This window comes from Emydura macquarii, unplaced genomic scaffold, assembly GCF_026122565.2.
Source record: "Emydura macquarii macquarii isolate MOO-44397 ecotype Brisbane River unplaced genomic scaffold, CSIRO-AGI_Emac_v2 contig_1253, whole genome shotgun sequence".
NCBI lineage: Eukaryota > Metazoa > Chordata > Testudines > Chelidae > Emydura > Emydura macquarii.
The window spans coordinates 21202272-21226008 of record NW_027131390.1 but is presented as its reverse complement, the minus strand read 5'-3'; the positions used below and the strand labels follow the sequence as shown (position 1 = coordinate 21226008).

At 41.5% G+C, this 23737-nt stretch overlaps 1 long non-coding RNA gene across 2 annotated transcripts; it reads left to right on the top strand.

Annotated features, from left to right (window-relative positions):
• Positions 1-242: 242 nt before the first annotated feature.
• On the top strand, positions 243-23271 carry LOC137153949 (uncharacterized). Of its 2 annotated transcripts, XR_010919970.1 has the most exons (6): positions 243-285; positions 593-692; positions 1939-2030; positions 17919-18015; positions 18754-18874; positions 23056-23271. It is a non-coding gene; the product is annotated as an uncharacterized lncRNA (long non-coding RNA). The 2 variants fall into 2 exon arrangements; XR_010919969.1 differs by lacking the exon at positions 243-285 and having other exon boundaries at positions 503-692.
• Positions 23272-23737: the final 466 nt, after the last annotated feature.

The following is a 23737-nucleotide window of genomic DNA, read 5'->3' as shown; positions in this document are numbered from 1 at the left end:
CGGCAGCTGGGCAAGTTTCGCATTTCCCACTCAAAGGCCAGATTCTGATATCCCTACGTGGAGTGGCACTTGACTCCCCGGGTTCCAGTGAACGCAGGGGGGAAGGGGTTACCTGTGGAGTAAGGTGTTAATGTAGCACGATAAAGGGAATTAAAATCTTTCCCCTCCCCACGTGTTTTGTGGCCTGCATTTTATTCCGGCACCAGTGGCTGGCTGTGAAGAATTCCAGGGATGATACAACGCATTGATTTAAGGGGAGCATCAAACATAAATATCTGGGGAGAGGTGAGAGTGTGTTATAATAATGTGTGTTACTTTCACCAGGTGATGGAATAGGGCTTGGATGGGTGATTGCCCCTTGTTTGTATCGATTTTCTGTTCATTTTATCATCGGCTCGCCTTTCTCCCCTCCTCCCCCAATCCTCTCTACACTGATCACATCCGGACAGCTCCCATTTTGGATCTGCACTCTCTCTAGCGTGGCTGCTGTCCCTTACATATAAATGTCTCGTCTATCTCCTCATTTCTCCGGGTGGATTTTGCAACTCAACCATTCACCTGCCCTCCAACTCCTGTTCGCCTCTGGCCAAAGTGCTGAGGCATACGCAACGTGAACGCTTCCCTTGCTCCCAAGGGCAACCGCCAGCTGAGCAGAGGCGAGGCAGGCAATGAAGGCAGGAATACAGAAAAAAGTAAGTTTTTAAAAAGTTAAAAAACTTTGTTAGGTTAAAAAAAAAGAAAAGCAAATCTAACTCCTTTCCCCTTTATCATACTCGATGGTCAACAACAGTGTAGTTTTTTATGATGTAGTCTAATGATAAAGAGCATTTTTAAAGCTTCAGCTGATAAAATCATGAATATTTGAGAATCTCACTTTTCATTTTAAAAATGTTTCTAGTCCTCATAGTTGCAGAGAAAAGCTTGGAAATGTGTCCCCAGTGAATCCTAAATGCTTAAAAGCAGAAGGCAAATTACAATTAGTCAAAATAATTATTTTCAACTTAATTTTAAAACTATTCTCATGAGTTTTGGGGTCTCGACTCATGATTTTTTTTAACATTTGGGGTTGGCAATAATGTGTTTACAATCAAATGAGAAGTTTTAATTATTTTAAACAAACACAAATGTGACAGTATTTATAGTAATAATATTTGTAACTCTTTCAACCCTTATTATATAAATATATACATTGTTGGCCTCAACTTCCCAAGGGTGTTGCTTTTTCTTTGGTTTGTTTTGTTTTGTTCCGTTTAGTTTTTAATGGAATTTTAACTGGGCAGTGGTTACTTCCCCCATCAATTATCAAGCTTCGGATTAACAACCAACTCTTTAAACTCTTGTAATGTAATAAAAAGTCAATACTAGAGAGAACAGAAATAAAATATTTAGCTAAAATTGCTGCAGGGTCTGAAGATGAAGCTGCCTTCGAGACAGATGTGTTATTGTTGCTGGGGTGATATCTAAGATTGAACTGGCCCATTAACCTTTGTTTCTTGTTAATTGCTTTGTCACTGGAAATCTCTTCTATTTTATTCCACTCTAAATATCAAAAAAATCCATACTTCCTACCCTCCTATGGCTGGATCCTGAATTAATAAAGTCAGTCGGGGCATTTGCCATTATCTTCAATAGGACAAGAACAAAGTCTTAGGGTTGAAAGGTTTACAGCTGTTACTCCTTTCTTCCACTACTTTGAACCCTGGTAAAGGAAGGAATACAGTATTTTGGTATTTGTTACAGTTGCTATAAGGGGCTGCTTTTAACTACCCTGTAACTGGTGGTAGTTCCTTCTTACATCTAGAGGGAGCTCTAGAGAGCATGTGGGTTAGCCAGCTAGGAGGAACTGCCAATAGCAAGGAGAGAAAGAGAGATCTATCTCCCCAGGTACCAGGTAGTAAGACCTAACCATTTCCAATTGCTATTTATTTTGAATGATAGTGAGAAGAATGTACCTGGAGTCTTAACTGGCTGGAATGTCCATCTTTTCTGGAAAGCAAAAGGAGGAAAGATCTTGAAAAGGGCTTGCAGAGGTAGGTGAGCAGGTAAAAATACTCTAAGGGGGCATTACACAATTGCTCATTTCCAACAAGATCAAAGATGCACCGGCCTTTCAGAACTACCTGCAGAATGGGGAGAGAGCAGCACAGAGATTTTCTTGCGTTTCACTTGTAATACATTTGTTAGGTGCACAGATACAGTGGTGATGGTTACAGTAAAAGTACATGGCTAGAGGAGTGGAACTCAGCTTGCTTTTGCGATGCAGTTTTGCAAGCTCAGGATGGTTTCTTTGTTCCCTGAGCACTGCCACATGTAACTTGGAGAGATTCACTTTAAGACTAAACATAGTTTAAACCAGTGACCGGGGAAACTACAATAGCACCCACGTCTAAAGAAACTTAGTGTATTACAGAGCATGGTCTGGCCTACCCCAATTAGATTTTACACTATAATTTACCAGGTTAAATAGGTTTGGATGTTGCCTTCAAGTAACAGTTTGCATCCTTGTTTACGATGATTGTAAATTACAGTGTTTTAGTTTCTACACTAAAATTATTTGGGACTCCCTTTCTTGTCTTATCAAATAAGATTCATTACCCCCTTAATTTTACCTTTTTTAAATATGATTTGTGCATGTTAAAGTGTGGTTTAGTAGCGGAATCTTAGCACCTAAATACTAAAGGGCCAGATCCTGATACCCTTACTCATGCTGAGTAGTACCTCACTCTACAAGCAAACCCATTTCTTCCAAGGAAACATCTTGTGATTGAGGTACGACTCTGCAAAAGCAGGGGCATTAGAATCTGACTCTCAGTGATTTGTGCTATGTAAATACCATAGGCAGATAGATAGATAGATATAAAAAACCTATTTTGTCTGGGCTGAAGGATGACAGACAATAAATCCAGATTGGTTACTGGCTCTTGAATGCAAATGGCATAGAAAATTATCAGACTTCCTCTTGCGTTTGACAGTCTTACCACAGACAATAAATTTTACTGCATAGAATTGCAATGTCATTTCAACATCTCACTGAAACCCAATTGTTCTGGACAACAGATTTTGCCTGTCTGTGTCATATTAAAATGCTACATCTGCCCTTAAAATAACTGATGTAAAAACCTCCGCAAAATTGTGTATACATTGTAAGCTTTGTCACTGCAGTGAGCCCTTAAAATCTACCTGCCTTTTCACTTGTTTTAAATTTTATTTTTAAAATAAAATATATTTCAACCCCATCCTGCAAGGAATACTTTCTACACATTGCAGGAAGGTTCAGTCTCGTTGGACCATTGGCAGTCTTAGCACAGAGGCCAAGGACTGAATGGTTCAGCTGGTGAAAAAGGGGGAAAATAATTCTGAAAAAATATATGCCAACATTGTTTTTTTAATCAAAACTGATTTTTTGATTAGTTCTAAATTTTGTGGAATTTTTTTTAGTGTGTGCAATTTTTCATCAAAACTTTGAATGTTCTAAGATTTTTCCAATCAGCCTTACTGCCATCAAGAATTTCCATCTCTGTTAGCTACCATGGCGGTCACCTAAATGAACAGGCTGAAGTTCCAAACTCATTTCACAAGAACCCGCAGGTTTATAAAGCTAACCCGCAGGTTTATAAAGCTGACCAATTTTGATCTCCTTTTCATGCATTTTTACATCAATATTGCATCCTTGCAATATTTCTGTCATTATTCAATAAGGACCACCCTTATTGTCAGAGCCACTACTCCCCTTCCCCACAGGTGTATGTGTGTTGGGGCGGGGGGGCAGGGAATATGCAATCAGGGGCAGGGAGTGGGTGGAGCCATAGCACTGTCATGCTGACTGGCACATAGGGTACACCCTCCCACAGAGCACAGGGGTGGAAAGTGGGAGGCAATTGTGTCTCAATTGTCTTTCTGGTCTGCTCCTGGGATGCATTGCCCCATACATAGGACTTGTAGCAAAGTCACCATTTTCCCTTTACTGATCAATGGCCTGATTCAAAGCCAACTGAAGTGAACAGACATATTCCTATTGATTTCCATGCACACTGGGCCAGGCTCCAAATTCCTTACTTCTGATACAATTAAGGATTCAGTTTGATTAAACAGGATTGCAGAGAAATTCACAAATGTTAAGATAGTCTCTAAATAGCTCAGGAAGGCATTTCTCAAACACATTTTAAAAAGTAAAGTATTTTGAACGCAGTACACGTTCCAGAGATAATGCAGAAAGCGGCAACATTATAGAAATGTAAAGACATATTAAAGGATGTTTGAGATTTGCAATTCATTTTCCAACAATCCCAATTAATTAATTAAAATACAGTCAAACACATAATTATTTGCATTGCTATAGCAAGCTTCCATGCAATAGTTTTAAAGATTTTTACGTGCATCGTTGAATTAAACCTCAAAACAACTCTGAGGCAGGGAAGTATTATTATTCCCCTTTTTCAGATGGGAAAACTTAAGCACAGAATGGTAACGTGACTTGCTAGAGATCATGCGACATGTCACTGGCAGAGGTGGAGGTAGAACCTACATCTCCCAACTCCCAATTTTTTCATTTATTGCTATGTTAAAGTAATTATGGTTGGAAAAATGAGCATATCAAAATGTTATCAGTATATTTCATATTTCTTTGTCCTGAGTCAATTCCATAGCTAACTGTACCAAATAGGATTTTTCTAATTTATAGCATTGCCAGTTCAGACAGGTATGTGAAAATTAAACCATGTTATCTCATCTTCATACACTATCCTCCACCATTACTGACAGTTTTGTCAATAATACATGAGGCAAAGGGGATTTCAGCTTGCTCTTCCACAGCTGTACTCGCTCCCCCACTGCACTGAAAGCAGTAAATGTTTGTGTTTGTCAGTAAAATACATATGACTCAAAATACACAGAGAACTGTACCCAAAAAGCTAATTTTACTGCACTCTTTTCCTGACTCTGAACCCACTTAAAGGGCCATGAAGTGTTCTGGAGCTTAAGAGAATGCTGGCAACCTGAATGTAATGTTTTTTAAATCCCAGTTTCTGATAGAACACCCTCTAATTAGTGTTCCTGGCTGCACATGTGTAAATCCTTTAAAAAAAGAGGGGCCTTTTGGGGTCCCTGATTGATGTTTATACCCGAGGACTCAATCTTGCTCCACTGATGATGGCCTTTGGGAATTTTGCCATTGACCTCAATGGGAGCATGATCAAGACCCAAGGGAAGAACCAAGTAACTGTCTATTGTTTTGATCCTGAAACCAATGGGCATTTTGCCATAGATTTCATTGGCAGTAGAACTGGAGCATATGAAATGGAAACATTGAAAAGCCCTGATCCAGCAAAGCACTTAAGCATGTGTTTAACTTTAAACATGTGAATAGTCCCCTTGAAATCTAGGAATGCCCATGTGCTTAAAGTTAAGCATATGCTTAAGTGTTTGGCTGGATCAGGGCTGAAATGACTATTCTCAAACTGATGTCAACTAGTGAAGAAACTGGAAAAAAAGAAAAATGATTTTTTTTTTTCTACTAACTTTTTTAGTTCAGGGCATCCTAAGTGATATTTGCAACTAGAGTAGGTGATTTTCAGGTTGATCATTAACATTTCATTTAGGATTATCCATCTAGTGACTGATGATAAACTGGTGTGGCTTCAGTTTTTTGAAGAAATTCAGCACCACGTACTCCGTGAAAGTACAAATCTAAGGGCTGGTCTACACCACAGAGTTTTGCCAATAAAAGTCAGTTTTTGATGACAAACAATGGTGATGTACACACTACAATGCTCCCTCCACCAACAAAACTGCCCTGCTTTGGTGACAAAATAAAAACCCCTTGACGAGAGGCAGAGAGCTTTTTGCAGTTGCGTGATAAAGCATTAGTGTAGACGCTGAGTGCTGTAATTGGGCTTCAGGAGCTATCCCACAATGCCCACTCTGACACCTCTGCTCACTGTTTTGAACTCTGCTGCACTGCCCTGCATTCCAGCTACACAGACATGCACCCTTCCCCTTTCAAAACCCCAGGAAGTTTTGAAATTGCTCAGCCCAGAGAGCTCACACAGCTACTGCCCAGCTGAGCATGCCGGCTCCCAGCAGCATACGTGCTCCTGCCTGGACTGCAGGTGAGGGGGTGGATCATTCTCCTGAGTCTGTGGGGAGACGAGGCTGTGGGAGAGCTCCGAAGGAATCAATCCTGCTCTCCTATGGCAGGCATGTAGGCAGCGTGGGCTGCTGCTGGGGAAGAAGAAGGGAGAGACTCCTGATGTGCTGTGCAGAGTCGGGGAGGGAGGCAGGGGATGATGTCAGGGTTTCCCACTTCCCCTGCCGGTGTACAGATCTCCACTGAGCTGGGGTGGAGGGGACAGGGGACACCAGCTGTCTGTGCACCAGCTTCTGCCTCAGAATTGGTTGCTTCTGGCTGCTGTCTGAACTTAAAGAGACAGCATGCGGACATACTCATTGTCCCCCAACACACACACTTTCTCTGTCTCTGTTGAAAAGTGACTGTCAATCTAGTAGGGTGCCCATGAAATGATGGGATTCAGAAACCTTCATCATGTGATGCTGTGCCTGCCTATGAGGCATTGCAAACCTTTCCTAAAGCACCCTGCGTGCAGTTGCACAGTGGGATAGTAACCCTAGTGTACTGTTCCCTGTGCCAATGTAAGAGCTGGTGGTGTGGACGCACTCCACTGAGGCAAGGAGCATAGTGAAGACATGCAACAGCTGTTTAATTACAGTGGTGGCTGTACGCTGACATGACATGTGTCGACAAAACTCTGTAGTGTAGACAAGGCCTAAGTCCACTTGGAGCTTGGCTTTTACTATTGTGCTGCAGAATGAGTCTATTTAGAACATCACAGGGATAGACTCCCAAACCGCCTGCTCCCAAAACAGGTCCCTGCCACCATGTTGAAGAAACTTCATAAACTGCTCTTAGAATAGGGTCCATGAGGCACAGTTTAGCAATTCTGATTCCATCCGTGAGAGGCCCATGGTACACACAACACACCAGCCAGCTGGTCACAATATTATTCTGGATGTATTACTTCCCCAGAGCTGTGTCCAATGGTGAAGTGCTTAACTGCTTGTGATGCAGCTGCAGAAGCACTGAAGAATTTTCTTTCTAGCGTCCCATAAATGTTCAAATTAACAAGCCTTTTACAGTGCAATAAGGAATCCTTCCTGAGGTGCATGTAAAATGATCCCCGGTTTTCAGAGTCTACAGCACAGACATCTCACACTGTCTGATGCAGATACAGCTTAACCAATCAGATACGTTTTTCTTTGTTTTAATGAGTTAGCCATTCCTAGACAGCCTTGTGCTGCACAGAAGTAATGATTCTCTTAGATTTTGAAGAGTTGGACCAGAGACAACCCGTGCCTGATGATAGTTGGGGGGGGGGGGGGGGCGGGGCAGAGTGAGGGCAGCTGGCTTCAGCAATGTTACTAAGCATGCTCAATCCATGTGAGCGTGCTCAGTACAAGCCAAGCAATACATGGAGGGCGGGGGGGGGGAGGGCAATACATGGATTGCTCCCCCTCCCCCAAGCGTCGCCTCTGTGTTGTACTATTTATAGTGGTCCTTGGACTTTTACCACCACTGCCTTGTAAGATCTGAGTATGTTGCACTCGTGTGGGTGAAGGGGCTTTTAAAACTCACCTCTGTAGATGGATATTGTAAAATGTTATCATTTTTATCTATTTTAATTCTTTAATCATTTTCTCCTTTTTGTTTCTTTTTTTTCCTTTTGCTCAGTATGTTGCTTTCCTCTGTTTTAGGATTATAGGCTATTTTACTTTCTCTCCTCTTCCATTCAGTTGCTACTCCCCTGCTCATGCCCTTGCTGTCCCTCTCTCAAAGATGCTCCTACCCTCTCCCAGTGGTGTATCTATGCTGGCACTAAGAACTTAAGAGGCTAACGTCTTGTGTATACTAGGGAATTTTACTAAAAATACCCTCCCCTCCACTTCCCTGGTGATAGCACCAAGGGGAATGATCCCATCTGAGACCCTAGGTGCCTACTCAGGCCTCTAGCCTCCCACCACTCATGCCACCATGGCTACACTTCTATTTCCTGCATGCATTAGATCAATCAGATCTAATGCAGGTATGTCTACTACCTTCTAGCCTTAGTGTAGACAATTAATTGTAGACAAGGCTTCCACCATTTTTAATACCCTGTATATTACACTAGCTCTGGAGGTGGAGTCTAAGGTTTGAAAGATTAAACAGTGGAAGTAGAGAAAGCTTCTGAGTAGGTTTAATTGAAAAGGTAATAAAAATGCCTGGAGCCACTGCAGCCTTGTCTACATTAAAGCTTCCACTAGTGCTGCAAACAATTCAGCTAAAGTGGTGGTAGCACCGGTGCAAATTTTTTGTTAACATTTCCTTGTGTAGACACAGCCTTAGGGGCCAGCACAAGTACTGTCTGCAGCTCCATCACATCTGAAGCACAGGGCAGACTGTGCCAATAGATTCTTGTTCACTATTCCATACTGTGTGGCTGAGGGCTCTTTCATCAACTTCTCACAGGCCAAGTGAAAAGGTTACGCAATCACTTCTTGCTCAACGCTTCACTTACAGCCTGATCCAAAGCACAGAGATGTCAATGGGAGTTTTGCCATTGACTTCAGTAAGCTTTGACCAAGTTCATGGATTAGGGTGCTGGAAGGGTTCTGCCTTATTCCTCAGTGACCCTCAAGAACTTTTTCCCCACAAGCAGAGAGAATTGATTCAGGGTCATCTTGTTTTGCCTGACATTGGCAGAGCACTTTGACAGTGAGCAGTTTGCCCCACACCAGAAGTGTGGGGACAGCCAGTGGCCATAGGGCCTTTGCCCACTACTCATAGACAGGGCAACTACCTGGTTGCCTAGCAACCATGTGCAGGCTTACAGCCGGGAGGGGTGCGGAGAGGGGGGAAGGCAGAACATTATTGTGTCTTTTCAACTCCTTTATTAGCACATTTCGAAACAAATGTTCATGCTTTAGCCAAACACTAAATGTAGCAGCTGTGTTTGGTAAATTTTCCTGGAATAGTTACAGCAGCTTGAAGTTCTCCTCGTCTTCTTTTTTTCTGCCTGTTTAAATTTAATTCTGTCATCTCCACAGAACTGTCAAAGTATTTTATTTCCTGTACAACTTAAAGCCAGATTTCCACAGTGCTCGGTTTAGACACTTAAATTGAACTGAGGCACTTTTGAAAACTTGGCCACTTCATTATCAGTGGGGGCTGGTGAAGGTGGAGTCCTTTAGACAAACTGGCTCTCCATTTTTAATTAAACCCAGGTTTCTGTCATTTAGTGTGCTTGCTGCAGTCACATTTTCAGGAGAGCAGTGAGTTGCTTGCCGGCTGGAGAAGAGGGGTATGGAGACTCTCGCTTTTAAGTCACCGGTTTAAATCTTGTCCAAGCCAGCTGTAATGTCAGATTCTTTTTACCATCTGATGGCTGGCTGTTCTGTGATCTGTGTATAATAGGCTTGATACTGTTGCAGTTTTTGGACAGCACAGTTGTCCATATAATTATTGTTGGTGGTAGCTGGCGGCATGGCAAGGAGTCTCAGCAGAGAGACCAAAGACTGAGGCCCCACTGAAGTCAATTGAAGCTTTGCTATTACTTCAGTGGGGCCAGGGTTTCAACCTGAATGAGTATGTAGACTGAACCATTGTCTCACATGGGGGCCCCTTAGGCCTGGAGTGAAGCATATCAGAGGGGAAGAGAAAGGATTGTTGTGAGGAAGTGTGTATGGCTATTGCTTGTTGATATTAACCCAAGGAAGCTGCAGAACTTCTTTTAAATTGTCATTATTGATGTTGCCAGCACTAGCCCCACTTTAGTTGGCTTTGTCCTTCTTCATTATACCGCAGAGGACATACTACAATCTTGGCTCTATCTCTGTTTGGAGATGCTTCAACATTTTATAAAGGGAATTTCCTCCTGATGAAAGGTATGGGCTTGCTTGTCAGATGCAGAGAATGAAGCTTTTTATTTGTCCATAGAATAGGTATAAAATAGGCAGCGCCAGGACAAGCTTCTGTTATACCATCCTGCAAATGTGCTTCATTCTGGACCTGGATCGACCACCTCAAGAGGTGAGGATTAGTTCATTCTCCATTGACCATTCAATCCTGGTCTACGCAGCTGAGGCTGCTCACAAGGGAGTCAGCTAGTGCCAGTTGTAATGAGAGCTTTTGTCCCAAGGGGCTTTCCCACTGGGAATTGCACTGAGACCCTGTGACTGAAAGCACCCCTGTATTCAGATCCTACACACTACTGTAATAATCTTTGCACAAAATCTGCGTTGTGTGGTATCATTTGAAAACTAATAATTCACTGGTCAACACTATTATGGTGAAATGCATGTAGCAATGTTTTATGTAAAGTTATGAAATCCCCTATTTAATGTTCGTAGAACACATTCAAAACCAAATAGCCTTGCCTAGAAGTATCCTGAATGAAGAAATTGTCTTTATCTCAATTTACATATAAGTAATAAACAGGGTCCTCAAGAAAGCAGGGAGAGGAGATGGCAGGAAACAAAGTAAATTTGCATTTCAGCAAACATGGGTGAGAAGAAAGAACATGGAGCCTTCTTCATCACCAGACTACATGTCAACTTCTTTACTTTGCTTTGAGGGGTATAAATGTGACCTTCCTCAGAGTACAATCTGGACCATTAAACAGCTGTCTCCCCTTAATTCTTTAGCTTGGGGTGTCTTTTACACTGCTTTGCTGTCAGAACATCCACCCCGGCCTGCTCACACAGCCTTCAGCATGCAAATTCACTCCCAGCTAAATACATGAGCACTCTGACCCATCACTCATGAATTACATACATCCACAAGTTCTTAGTTCCAGCCTTGTCACCCAGAAATGTGCTTTTTATATTGTCCAGCACATTACTGAACAACGCAAGCTCATAGAAAGTCCGTCATTTCATCCAAAGGAAAATTATATATGCATCAGCTTTGTTATCCCAAATGAAGTTTCTCACATACTCTGATCCAAACATACTGGTCAAGATAAAACAATAAGATAACTACAGAAATATAGATTTCAAGTGATTACAAGTGATGATACATAAAAGTCAGGATTAGTTACAAAAGAAAATAAAAGAGTAAAACGCAAGCTAATACCTAACTTAACAAGCTAAGTGAATTTAATAATAAGTGAACTTAAAAGCAAAGGTTTTGTCTTACCATATGCTGTTGTAAATTTCACAGGCTAAGTGTTCTTTCAGCTTGAGACCATTCCCCTTTAGTTCAGTTCTTTGAGACTCCTTGATGTCATGAGCAGGGAGATAGGAGGAGGAGAGGTGAAGTCAAGTGTTTTCCTCCCTCTTTATAATCCGATTTCTTGTGCTAGAAACATTCTTGCTGAGTCATGGTGACACGCAGTCCCTTGTGGATGTGATGCTTGAATCGTCCTTGCGATGAAATGTAAATTTCTTGTTTACACCTTTGCCTCTGCTGGAGGATGGCCACTTATGTAAGTGATGGCCATTTAACACCTGTCTGGGGTGCTAGTGTGTCTTTGTCTCTGAAAAATTGGTTTGTGGATGTTGCCAGAATTACAACATATTTCAGTAACAATCATACAGTACATTTTATAATTTCACTTATAATATTGTTACACATATTTTAACAGGATAATGATAGTCAGCAGATTATGATTTTTCAAATGATACCTCACAAGGCATACTTCATACAAAATTTATCATAGTCTTGTAAAAGTGATGACCATAACAGTATGGACTGTCACAGGGCTTCAGAAGAATCCACTTCAAAGGTTAACTGGACTATAAAAGAAAGGGGCAGAAAACCCCAAGGGATCTCTCTCTCACATACACACACATCTAAAAAGACAATAGAACCGGCCCTTTGATTTGGGGGGATTTCCTGATTTGAAATTTTGGTTAGCCATGTTGATCGGGACATGTGGTAAGTATTTTACCTTGAACCAAGTCTAGTTTGTTAAATTGTATCTGCTAGAAAGTGTTTTATCTTTATTTCTCTTGTAACCATTTTTTACTTTAATACCTGATATTTGAATTCACCTAAAAATCCTATCTTCCTTTGTTAATAAACTTGTTGTATTTTTTAATCTGAACCAATCCAGTTCTGTGTTTAAACTGAACTGTTTGGTAACTCCAGTTTAAGTAGCAAACTTTTACAGGGGCAATGGACCTTTAATATCTGAACTGTCCAGGAGAGGGCTGGACAGTACAGAACACCTGTTTTGGGGGAAATTAGGGACTGGGAGTGTGTTGGGGTCACCTTGCAAGTAGTAACCAAGGCTGGTGGAAGCCAGAGTGTGATTGTGTTGCTTACAGGCTGCTGGGGTCGGAGCTGCTGGATCAGGGCTGCAGCTATACACGGACACTCAGAGTGACCTGCATGCTGGTAGGCTGTTTGTGAGGGCCCATGTTGGGAGCTACAATGTTAAACCATTGTGAGGCACCCAAGGTTGGGGGCAGGCAGTGACATAATCTCTTACTGGTCTGGATTGCACCCTGAAAGGTGACAGATCCACCAAACTCATATCACATCGTCCACTAAACAGGCAATAGAAAGTTGGGATTCTCGATCACTAGCAACCTGGGCAGGATTCAAACCATTGAATTAAAGGTAAAAGGCTCTACTCAGTTTACTTTGTAAATGTGTCTTCAGACTAGCAGGTTACTAAAAAGTCCTTTCTGCCAGAAATCAAACACAGAGCACCATTGAAGCTGTACATTCTTCTTCATTACTACAACTTAATATGGGGACAAGAATGTTATTAATAACAGATTTACCAGTCACAAAAACCTGAGAATGCCCTGGAGTACCAGCAAGTACTCCTTTTTTCATTAGTTGTCTCCCACACTTAGTTGTGTCCTGGGTCCAGTGACTCCTCCCCTTAAGGGGGAGCGGCCGTTAGCAGTGGGCGGGCGTGTGCCCGCCCACGTCCCGGGTTACAAATAGTACAGTCCTCTTACTATGTTTTTTTAAATTCGGGATTCTGACAGGGTGCTGGGGGGTGAACCCCCTTGCCAGCCCCTTGCCACGTTAGCATAGCTAGCAGAAGGGCAGCAGAGCAGGTAGCTGGGTTGGGGTTGATTGCCTGAGAGGAGGCAGCTGGGCAGAGGCACAGATTGGGCAGCTTCCCAGGGAAGTAAGTAGCCCATGAGTGGAAGCTGTCCATGAAGCCCTAGAAGGTTTATAAGCCAGGCCAAAGGGTTTGGGAAGGGAGAGAGGGGAAAGGAGTCTGGGGAGGGACTGCCTGTCCCCCTGGCCCTAAGCAGCCCCCTGTGAGGACTGACCCAGGCAGGGCACTGTGTGGCAGTGGGTACTTCAGGTGCATACTGTAAATAAACCACTGGTGACAAAAAGAAAAAGAAAAAGCAACAACCTGCTCAGCAGAGCTCTAGGTCATTTCTGCAGAATTCTCTCTTTAGCATTAAGCAACAGCAGGCCCAATATATTACTGGGAAACCTACCAAATACCATAATAATTTATTTCAGTTATGTCTCTGGAGTGCCCCTCAAAAGGAAAATCCCTGCCCAAACAAATTTCAATCCAAAAATTAATAGATCAGATAATCCAGTGTCCAGTTGTTCAGTATTTTATTAGTTAGCAAAATAACTTTCTCAGTCAGTTTTTTGCACCCATATATACAGTATCAAAGTCTAGTAACGGTGCGTAATCTCCAAGCCAGTCTTCCACCTGCTTTTCATACATGTTCCCGAAGCATGAATTCTGTCTCTAGCAACCCAGTTGCCCTTACTCCCTATGTGAATGCCCTGACTCCCAAACCATACATAATGGCCTTCACACAGAAAATAATGTAATCCTTTACAGAGAGCCACTCATAAATTATAGAGAAAAAGAAGGTACTGAAGCAGACACAGCCTCTGTCTGCCTGTCTCTGTCCCTTCTACCCCTGCTTTGTTTCCTCCTGTGTCTGTGTGTGCAGTGCTTGTGTGCTAGCTCTGAGGAACAACATAAGCATGCTGTGACAATGAAGAAACACGTGTAGAAAACCAAACCATTGTATCGCTGGGGGGAAGAGAGATGAAAAGTCTTTAGCAGTCAAAACCTCTCTGGGATGAGATGGGAGTGAAGGTCATAAATAATGAAATGGGCAGTGGCACATAGATTTGCAAGGAAGTTTTATTTTTAAAAAGTCAGTGTATTTCATGGCAGAGAAAAGTGCCAGACTGACAGTAGCAGAGAAAGAAATTCTCTATTTGTCCACAGTGCTGATACATTTAGAAAACAGCAGGGCAAGCTGTGTGTCACAGCGCCCATGCCATGGAGTATAGATGGGAATTCATGTTCCACAGTTAAGTCAGCTTCTGGCTTCCCTGCTAGGAATGCCTAACAGGGTGAAAATTAGAACAAATTGTGACAATAGGTTTTGTGATGTGGGCATCTGTCCATCAGGACTTTGATCAGGAAAACCATTTCACACAGAGCACCCAAGAGTCATCAGTCTCTACTGGCCTAATCTAGATTGAACCAGCATCCTAGTGGGAAATGTTGATTTTACACCTAAGGTATTATCCCCAGATTCAAATAAAGAAGGCACATGAAGTGTGTAAATGCAAAATGGGAAACCTCTGAACAGTTTAATTGACTGTGTGATGGCTGAGAGATTCTACGACAGTCTTTACAGAGAACTGCATGGAAAATTGTACAAGCTGTACTGTATAAAAAGAATTAGAGAAGTTAAAGATGGAAAAGACCAATTAGATCAGTGATACCCAGACCTCAGTGGTTCAGGAGCCAAATTCGCAATCAACATTACCCAAAAAAGCCACAGTAATGTGAATTCATTGTTTCATTTACTATGTGTATTATTCTCACAGCAAAATGACTGACCACAAATTATTATTTTTATCAACTACAATTGGTTAATAACGTAGTAAAAGCATCCTGATTGGTTAATAACAGATTGGTTAATAATTAAATCACACAGTGTTTTAACATCATGTGCTGCAAAGAGCCACAGGAGACACATTAAAGAGCCACTTGTGGCTTGCGAGCCTCAATCTGAGTATCCCACTGAATTAGGTCTTCTGTCTAATCCATTCCTCTTCCTTAGCCTAGCCAATGTTAGACTGTTCCCTAAAACACATTTTTTCATTGTTTTGTCCAGAATAGTTTTAAGGTCCTGATTCAGGAAAAGCTTTAATCATGTGCCCTCACTGGGGGACTTAGGACCATGTTTTAAAGTAAATCACAAGTTTAAGAGCCTATCCTAAAGAAGGCTGAATCAGGGCCTAGATGATTCAAATGACGAGGTTTTGACCACTTCCCTTGAGAAAGGTCTCACAGTTAGGAAGATTTTCCTGATACTTAGTTTTATTTTCACCCCATTAATCCTAGTTATAGCCACTTACATCACCCTGAACAATTCTTTCCCTCTCTTGCTGGTAACACTCTGGGCCTGGTTCTTCTCTTATATTGGTTTCACATTGGTGTGAGTATATTGACTTGAGGCTACTGGTCCTTGCACAAACTGTTGCAGTGAGTTCATATGGGGAATCCTGTTGTGTTTGTAAATTGCAAACAGATGTCTTGTTCTTCTGAGACATCATGAGACTGGCAAATTTGCCAGTTAAAAAAAATCAGTCCTCATTTTTCTCTGCACCGATCATTGTGAAGCATCAAAGAGCAAAAATCCTTTGCATTTACATTTGCATTTATATTTCTTGTTTTTTCAAGTTTCCACAAAGGAAACTGGTATTTTAAAATCCGAATTCCATTTCCAATGCTGCAACTGGAAACATGTCCTGTGTCCCATTACGTTTTCAAATGTTAGCTGGATCCCTGTCTGTATTCAATTTGTGAGAGAACTTCCTCAACCATAAAGCTGCACTTGCCAAGCCTACATTTCTCCCCCATGAGCTCGCTCCTTAGCCAGTATTATACTGTGATTTCCATCTCTAGCCAGAAGGCTGTGGGTTTGAAATCCTTCTTCCCTGTAGATGTAGCAAGCTGCTGAGCTTTTTAGACACAGCAGGGGGCCTAGTGATCATTGCTTCTCAATCTCTTGTGTTTGGAAACCAACCAAACAGAATTCATTGGAGACATCCATCTCCATTTCTTCCCTCTTCTTTCTCCACCCCAGGAGAAGTGCTTAAAAGGAAAACTGATTTTCCAGGCACAAAATCTTTGTAGACACACAATTTATTTGTTTCTATGTTTATAGCATTTTTCAGAGAGCCAAAAACACTGACCAATTTCTCAGTGGTTACTTTTTTGTGCAGACACTGCTCACATCAGATCAATGGGGGTCAGCTCATTGTCTGTCTTGTTAGAAGACAAGTTCCTTGTTCAGCCTATAACAAAAATATAAATTAAAAAATAATTAACAAGCCCTTTCAGCTTGGTCTCATTGCTGGAAGCCAGCCTTATAGCTGTACTTTAGGTGTTCAATAGTGACTGTTTAGATCCTCAGTAATGGATTTATTTAAAAAGGATTTGGATTGGCAAAAAAAAAAAAAAAAAAAAAAAGCCTCCTGCTTAGAAAAGTAGCTCTTCTGGGATGCAAAATTTGGATAGTTCCAAAGGTCTCTGTAAAGCAATAAAGCTAATTTGGTTCTTACAGTCTCTAGCCCACTGATCTCCATGGCTTTGTACCACAAAAACAGTGGAAAGGCAAATGGCAGAGCAGGCATTTCAGTGCAGCCTTTTGGGCAGCTGGAGAATAGGCAGATAAGCTATCAGATTGTTCTCTCTCTTTTTCTTTTTATCATGGTTAGTCTTTCCCTTCCTTTTTTGATCTTCTTACAGCTCAGCACCAGAGCTGTATTCCTTCGATGGCCTCGGTACCTTCAGGGCATGGTACTTTGCTTTAGACAAAACATCTATACATAGTTATCCTGCTGTATGCATGCAGTCCAGCTGTTGTCCTTGTACTTTTCACACTGCTCACATTCGTCAGATGCTTTCTTCTCACTGGCATATGCTGAAGTCTAATGGTCTGTGCCCAGACTTGTTGTTGTCTTCTTAGGTCCAAAATGTAGGTTTGTAAAACTAAACATATCCTATTATGAATAGAAATGAACAAAAAATTGATGAGGACAAAGTGTGTATTGTTTTGAGTGCAAACAACCTCTGCAGTACTGGAAACATGAACACAGCTAGCATCGGGCTGGTGAGAATTAGCCATTAAAACTGACTAGAAATGAGAAACAATAGGGCAACTGACCTGACTAGTGTCACTGTCCAAACTAGAAAGTAGATATTGGGGTTCCTCAGTTTCTTTCAGGACTTGATTAAAGTCCACATTAGACCCATAGTTTCTGGGAACCTACTAAAATGTGCAATGGCTATAAACATGGCACAGGGGAGCAGGGTATAGATTTTGGAATATAGATATAGATGGGAGATGATTGGGGAAACTGGGCAGGGAACTCGGGGAGTAGGAGCGCTGCAGAATCTGCCACAGCAGCCAAGTGAAGCTTGTGTAATTTAGGGGCTCTGAAAATATTGAGCTAGATGAAACCAGCTAGTCTCATCAAGACTCTCACAAATTTCCCAAGGCCTATTAAAACCCACAGTGTGCCTTAAAGGTATGCAGGAACCAGATGGGCTGTACTGATGTTTCTGATTCACTGCTTTCTCTCTGCAAAGCAAGACTCAGTCTTGTCAACATATTACCTGATTTTCAAGAACTGGGAAGGGCACTCTAAAGTTTCTAAACCCAGATCAGTTGCTAAGTTGCTGTGATGATAGATAATTTCTTTCACTTTGTCTGTCTGGAAGAAGGAGAATGGTTTGTTCTGCCTTACAGTTTGTGATTAAGTCTTGACCTGATGGGTTGATGTAGTATAAACTGATAGTGACTCAAGAATCAACCTATTAAAGCACATACCTAGAATTTTTTTTCTCTTTGACAGCCCTGTTTTTTAATGGGTCTGCTTATGTGCCTGTATTCAGGACTCACCATTGTTGAAACATTAAAGACTAATGCCTGGAGCTGTGTGTGAGCTGTCCCCTGAAATGCAACTGGCTGTTGCATTTACCTCCATGAGAGGTGGGTGAAAATTTTTTGTACGAAGACTTATGAGGAGAGGCTGAAGGAACTAGGCTTGTTCAGTCTACAGAAGAGAAGAATGAGGGGGGATTTGATAGCAGCCTTTAACTACATGAAAGGGGGTTCCAGGGAGGATGGAGCTAGGCTGTTCTCAGTGGTGGCAGATGACAGAACAAGGAGCAACGGTCTCAAGTTGCAGGGGGGGAGGTCTAGGTTGGACATTAGGAAAAAGTTTTTCCACTAGGAGGGTGGTGAAGCACTGGAATGGGTTACCTAGGGAGGTGGTGGAATCTCCATCTTTAGAGGTTTTTAAGCTGTGGCTTGACAAAACCCTCGCTGGGATTATTTAGCTGAGGTTAGTCCTGCTCTGAGCAGGGGGTTGGACTAGATGACCTCCTGAGGTCCCTTCCAACTCTAATATTCTATGATAACCAATGTAGGTGGCTACACTATTCGTACATTTGGGTCAAATTAGGTAAATAGTTGTGTCTGAAAAAAGATGGATTTAAAAAAAAAAGTTGTAATGTTTTGTTTCAACATTTTTTAAATGAAATGTTTTGAATCTTCATTTTAAAATGACGTTTCATTTTGAAAATTAGCTAGATGTGGGGGGTGGGGTGGATTAAACAAAGGTAAAAGCCATCTGAACATTAAACAAAACAAAACAATTAAAAAAATTGTTTCAGTTTGAGAGCCAGGAGAATTACTGATCACAATGCAAATATTTGCGTATTGCAGCTAAAAATCAAGTGGTGGAGCAATGTGACAAGAAGATTAAGCAGAAAATCGGAAGCATTTGCTGTTGATTCCTGTATCTACTACTGGTATGGTCGATATGAAGTGATGCACTAAAATGAGGGTGGGTACTATATGATACAAAACCCTTTGACAGATAGACAGACAAACATTCATATTTCATTCTTTTTCAAAATGTTCATGTGGCCAGATTGTATTCACCTGAACATTGGGTGCTTTTATTCATGCACGTATGAATACGCTTGCAGGAGCAAATATACACTGCATGAGACACAATCCTTCTCAGAGGTCCTACTGAGGCAATGCTCCCCTATATCACCCAATGCAGGGTTGTGCCATAAAAGGCATAATTTACCTTTTAGGTGATTTCAGCATAGCCTGGATACATTTGTTTGGGTGGAAAGAAATTACAGCCAAAATTTTCAAAATTGGGTGTCTAAAATTGGGCTCTTTTGTAAAACCTTTTGAGATTTATGGATGAAAAGTGCTGTATAAGAACTACACACTATCATAATTTCCAGCATTAGACCTCTGAATCAGTGGCCTGATTCTCCAAGACGCTGAGTGCCCATAACTCGAATTATACTCAGCAGTAGGAATTAAGGTGCTCAACTTCTCAAAAAATCCAGCCACTGATTTAGATGCCTAATTATGGATTTAGGAGCCTAACTTTAGGCACCCAAGGTATTGCATATTATGGCCTGTTTCCTGAAGTCTCCAGAGCAATGCAGTCCTAGAGATGATGGTTCTCAGCATACATTCAAAAGATCTTTTATCTCACTGCAGAGTTTTTTATGTAAATCGGTGTACATGTTAGTTTAAGATTCTAACCAATAGGGTTACTGTGATGGAGTGCCTGCCCCACACATTCGGGGAGATGGTTAATATGGGGTAGAGGGACCAGCTAACCTGGTTGCACCTGAAGGGTGGGCCAGACCTAATTAATGATAAAACCCATTTGAGAAGAGGTTGGGCTGTGCTATAAACAGAGGATGTTTAAAGCAGAATGGGTCTGCAGGGAAACACTTTGCAGTCATTCTCCTGGTACTAGTGAGTGAAGAGAGCTGTAGGGAACAAGGAGGCTCTTGCAGGGTGAGGAGAAAGCCCAGGGAAAGGCTTGGTAGGATGAAATCCAGGGAAGTTGCATCAAGGAGTCTGGTGGAGTGAACCTTGACTATTTATTCTATGGTCCCTGGACTGGAACACATTGCAGAAAATGGGCCTGGGCTCGCCTACCTCCCACAGGGAAGGTGGTGTGAAGCCCCTCATAAAATGGTATAAGGACTTTTGAGAGCCCTGAGAAAAGGGTGTATGGACCACTGGGTCCAGAATCAAGGGTGGCAGACTGGACAGAGGGATTGGACATTTCTTTCTGTTCGACTTTCTGTTAGTTACCCGCAAAAAGGCTGGGACTAAACATGACCTGGCCAAAGGGCTAAGCAATGAGAAGAGAGAGACCACTGCAGGACTGGAGCTATTGACGGCAGGGGTTTCTGGATGAGGAAAGCCTGATATGTCATGCCCAGCCATGAGTGAGCACTCCAGAGGTGAGTGCACTCTTCTACAGATGCATGAGTGTAGTTGAGGGAATAATTTGATGCAATACCTTCATTTTTTAAAAATATAGGTCAGTTAGGGCGTCATTTATTAAAAGAAAAGCAAATGAGATGCAGCTGGAACTATCACCACATCTATTTAGATCCATTATCTGAATGGAGTGCTGATATAATATGGACAATAATTAATTAATTCTTCAAGTATGTCAATGCAACTTTGATATAATGTTGTTTACAAATATTTTTGGGGAACCTGACACAATTATAGTATAGGAAATAATGTTCATCCTATGATAAGACTTTACAAGGGGTTTTTGGTTTTTTTCTCCAGAAGTGTCAGCCAGTGGAGGCTAATGACAGCTGGACCTGAGTGGGTAAAGCTGATTTGTAAATACACTGGCTATTAGAACTCTATACTCAGAGCCATGTCTGGACAATATAAAGTCATGTTGTGTCTAGCTTCAAACATGATAAGAAGTTGACCCTGGCCTAATCTGAGGAGTCTACACTCTTGTTATCTCTGAGAAAAATGGAATACTGGTATCAAGTACATTATACTTCATCTTAGTTCATCCTTCCACTTGCACCAAGATATTTTACCCAGAAATCATATTTGTTTTCAGGTCTGTCTAAAACTCTTTTATTTTTGTTTATAATGGCCCCTACAATTACACGTTGCTTTTGTTCTGCTGCTAATACAGCTGTACAAAGTTGCATTCTGTTCTGTTCTAATGTCCATCTCACAGTTGGACTTCCAACGTATCAGTCTAGAGCAATTTTGGAGTCACTGAACACATTAAGTCAACATCGATCTCTTTCATGATCTCTTTCATGGGATTTATTTTATGGGTCCTTTGGTGACTGAGGAGTCTGATCCTTGAGCTGCAGACTTGTTGGCAGACATTGCAGGTGGTGTTGGAGGCAGGGTTGGGCCACAATTGCTGCATGACAGTTGACTGTCCTTTCTTTTCTGGCATTTTTCTGCAACCAGGGAAAGGCGATTTTCCTAAAAAGTGGTTGTTCCTTCTCTGACAAGTCTTTGCCAGTTAGCCCTGTCTTGGGCTACTGTCTCCCAGTGTGCGGTATCAATACTACATCTCTTGATGTTGTCTTGAGGGTGTCTTCAAAGCGTTTCTTTTGGCCTCCCTGTTTCCTTTCTCCTTTGGTGAGTTGGGTGTACGACAATTGTTTTGGTAGGCATGCATGAGGGCAGGCATGTTCATGCAGTGCCTGCTCCACCTCAGCTGGTGTTGGAAATCAGGGCCTCAACACTGAAGGTGTTGGCCTCCATGAGGACATTGACGTTAGTGCAGCGATCCTCCCACTTCCTGTTGAGGATCTTCCAGAGAAAGTGTTGCTGCTGGCATTCCATTTTTTTCAGGTGTTTTAGAGGAGAGTTGGAATTACCACTACTTTGTAAACTAAGAGTCTGCTCTGTGTTCTGATATCATGGTTTTTGAACACCCAGTGAAACAGTCTGCCAAAGGCAAGGCTGGCACAGCGGATTCTGTGCTGAATCTTGATGTCTATCTCTGCCTTTTGTGAGAGATGGCGACCAAGGTAGGCAAAGTGTTACACATTTTCCAGTTCCTCTCTTTCAATGTAGAACTTTCTTGCTGGGTCTGATGATTGATCAGGAGCAGGCAGGTGGAGAACTTTTGTTTTGCCGATGTTCAGGGTTAGCCCTAGGCTTTTATAAGCTTTTCAGAAGCAGATAAAGGCTGTTTGTAAATCCTCCATTGATGTGCAACTACAGCACAATCATCTGCATACTGGAGTTTGGTTATTGCACGGTTGTGACACATTAAGTATCTTGGTGCAGAAACCAGATGAATGAATGTATGCAGGTTTTGCTATAGAAAAAATGCCCCAAGCATTGTCAGTCTGGATACATTGAAGGAGCCATATCAAAAAGTTTCACTAGAAGAAATCCCATAAATACCTCCTAGGGGAAGCTAAGCTATTTTCATCTCAGCATAAGAGAAGCACAAGCATCCATCCAGATTACAGAAAGATATATAAAGCAATTCTGCTTACTAAGGTGAACATGAATAGATATGGGCAGGCTACTCTCCAAAGTAAACTGTATTGGCCTCTGAGTCTGATTTTTTTTTTCGGTGGAGTGGGGAGTGTGAATCATATGTTTTAAGTGAATTATTAATCAGATGTGAAGAGTCTGGGAGGTTGAATGTCCATCTCTTTAGATGGTATGGCCATTACTTTAATCAGCAACACACTTTGACCAAAGGATAGCTCAATGCCAATCCAAAACATGTTCTTAAATTTGTATATTCAGGCCAATACTCATCAATCCAATGCAGTCAAACTGTACAGGTCAAGAAAAACAGATAGTCCATTCATCAAGAGGAAAGGGAGAAGACAGAGCACTTTTCCACTTCTCCTCCGCCACCCATCTCAGTAAAGAAATGAGTAACTATTTTGGGCTAAACAAGGCTTAAATAAGATCGTGACATTCTTCCTGTTTCATGTAAATTTCAGAGAGAGTTTACATAATCATCTGATATGTTCCCTACACCAGTGAACAGGCAACACCTGAAGAAAGTCCAAAACTCTAGGGAAGATTATCATCTTCCTAATGTTGACCCCAGTCAACAGTGAGACAGGCTAGTTGGCCTAGCTGCTTACATAAAGGAGTGGACTAAAGTTAGATCTGAATAACTTTCAACATTTAGAGTTAATACTGTAACCTCTTTATTTCTCCCAACAGCTAGCTAACACCTTGAGAAATCCATTTAACTCATGACTTTCAAGAGACAACTCTTTTGAGACCAACTACCTCAAACAACAACCTACAGGAGGATCATCAGCCATGGCATTATTTAGTTTGTAATCTCCTTGGGAGGCAGGGGCCATATCTCTGAATTGTATAGAATATTTAACAAATAATAAATAAATATTTAACAAATATTTAACAAATAATAAATAAAAATAATTACAGCTGGTTAATTTTTTTAAAATATTCACGAAAATATTTGAAATTGTTTCTATTTCACAGGGTTTGAAAATTTTTATCATTTTTAAAATCAAAATTGTTAACATTGTTCGTAATTTTCTGGTAAGCTAAAAATTCCTAACTTCAATAACATTTTCATCACAAATATTGATGAAAATGTAGTGAAAAATTTGTGAAAAATGAACAATTTAAAAAAGCTGAAAGAGTTGCATTTTTTAAGAAGGCCATTTTTCTAGGGAAAATGACGCATAGGCTTTAAGGCCAGAAGGGACCATCCTGATCATCTAGTCCAGTGTTTCTCAATTGGTGTTCTGTGGAACCCTGGGGTTCCGCGGGAACACTGTTAGGATTCCGCGAGAAAGTGACATCACGCCGCCAAGAGCAGCTGTTCTCTGTGCCGCCAAGAGCAGCTGTTCTCCTCGCCGCCGAAAAAGGG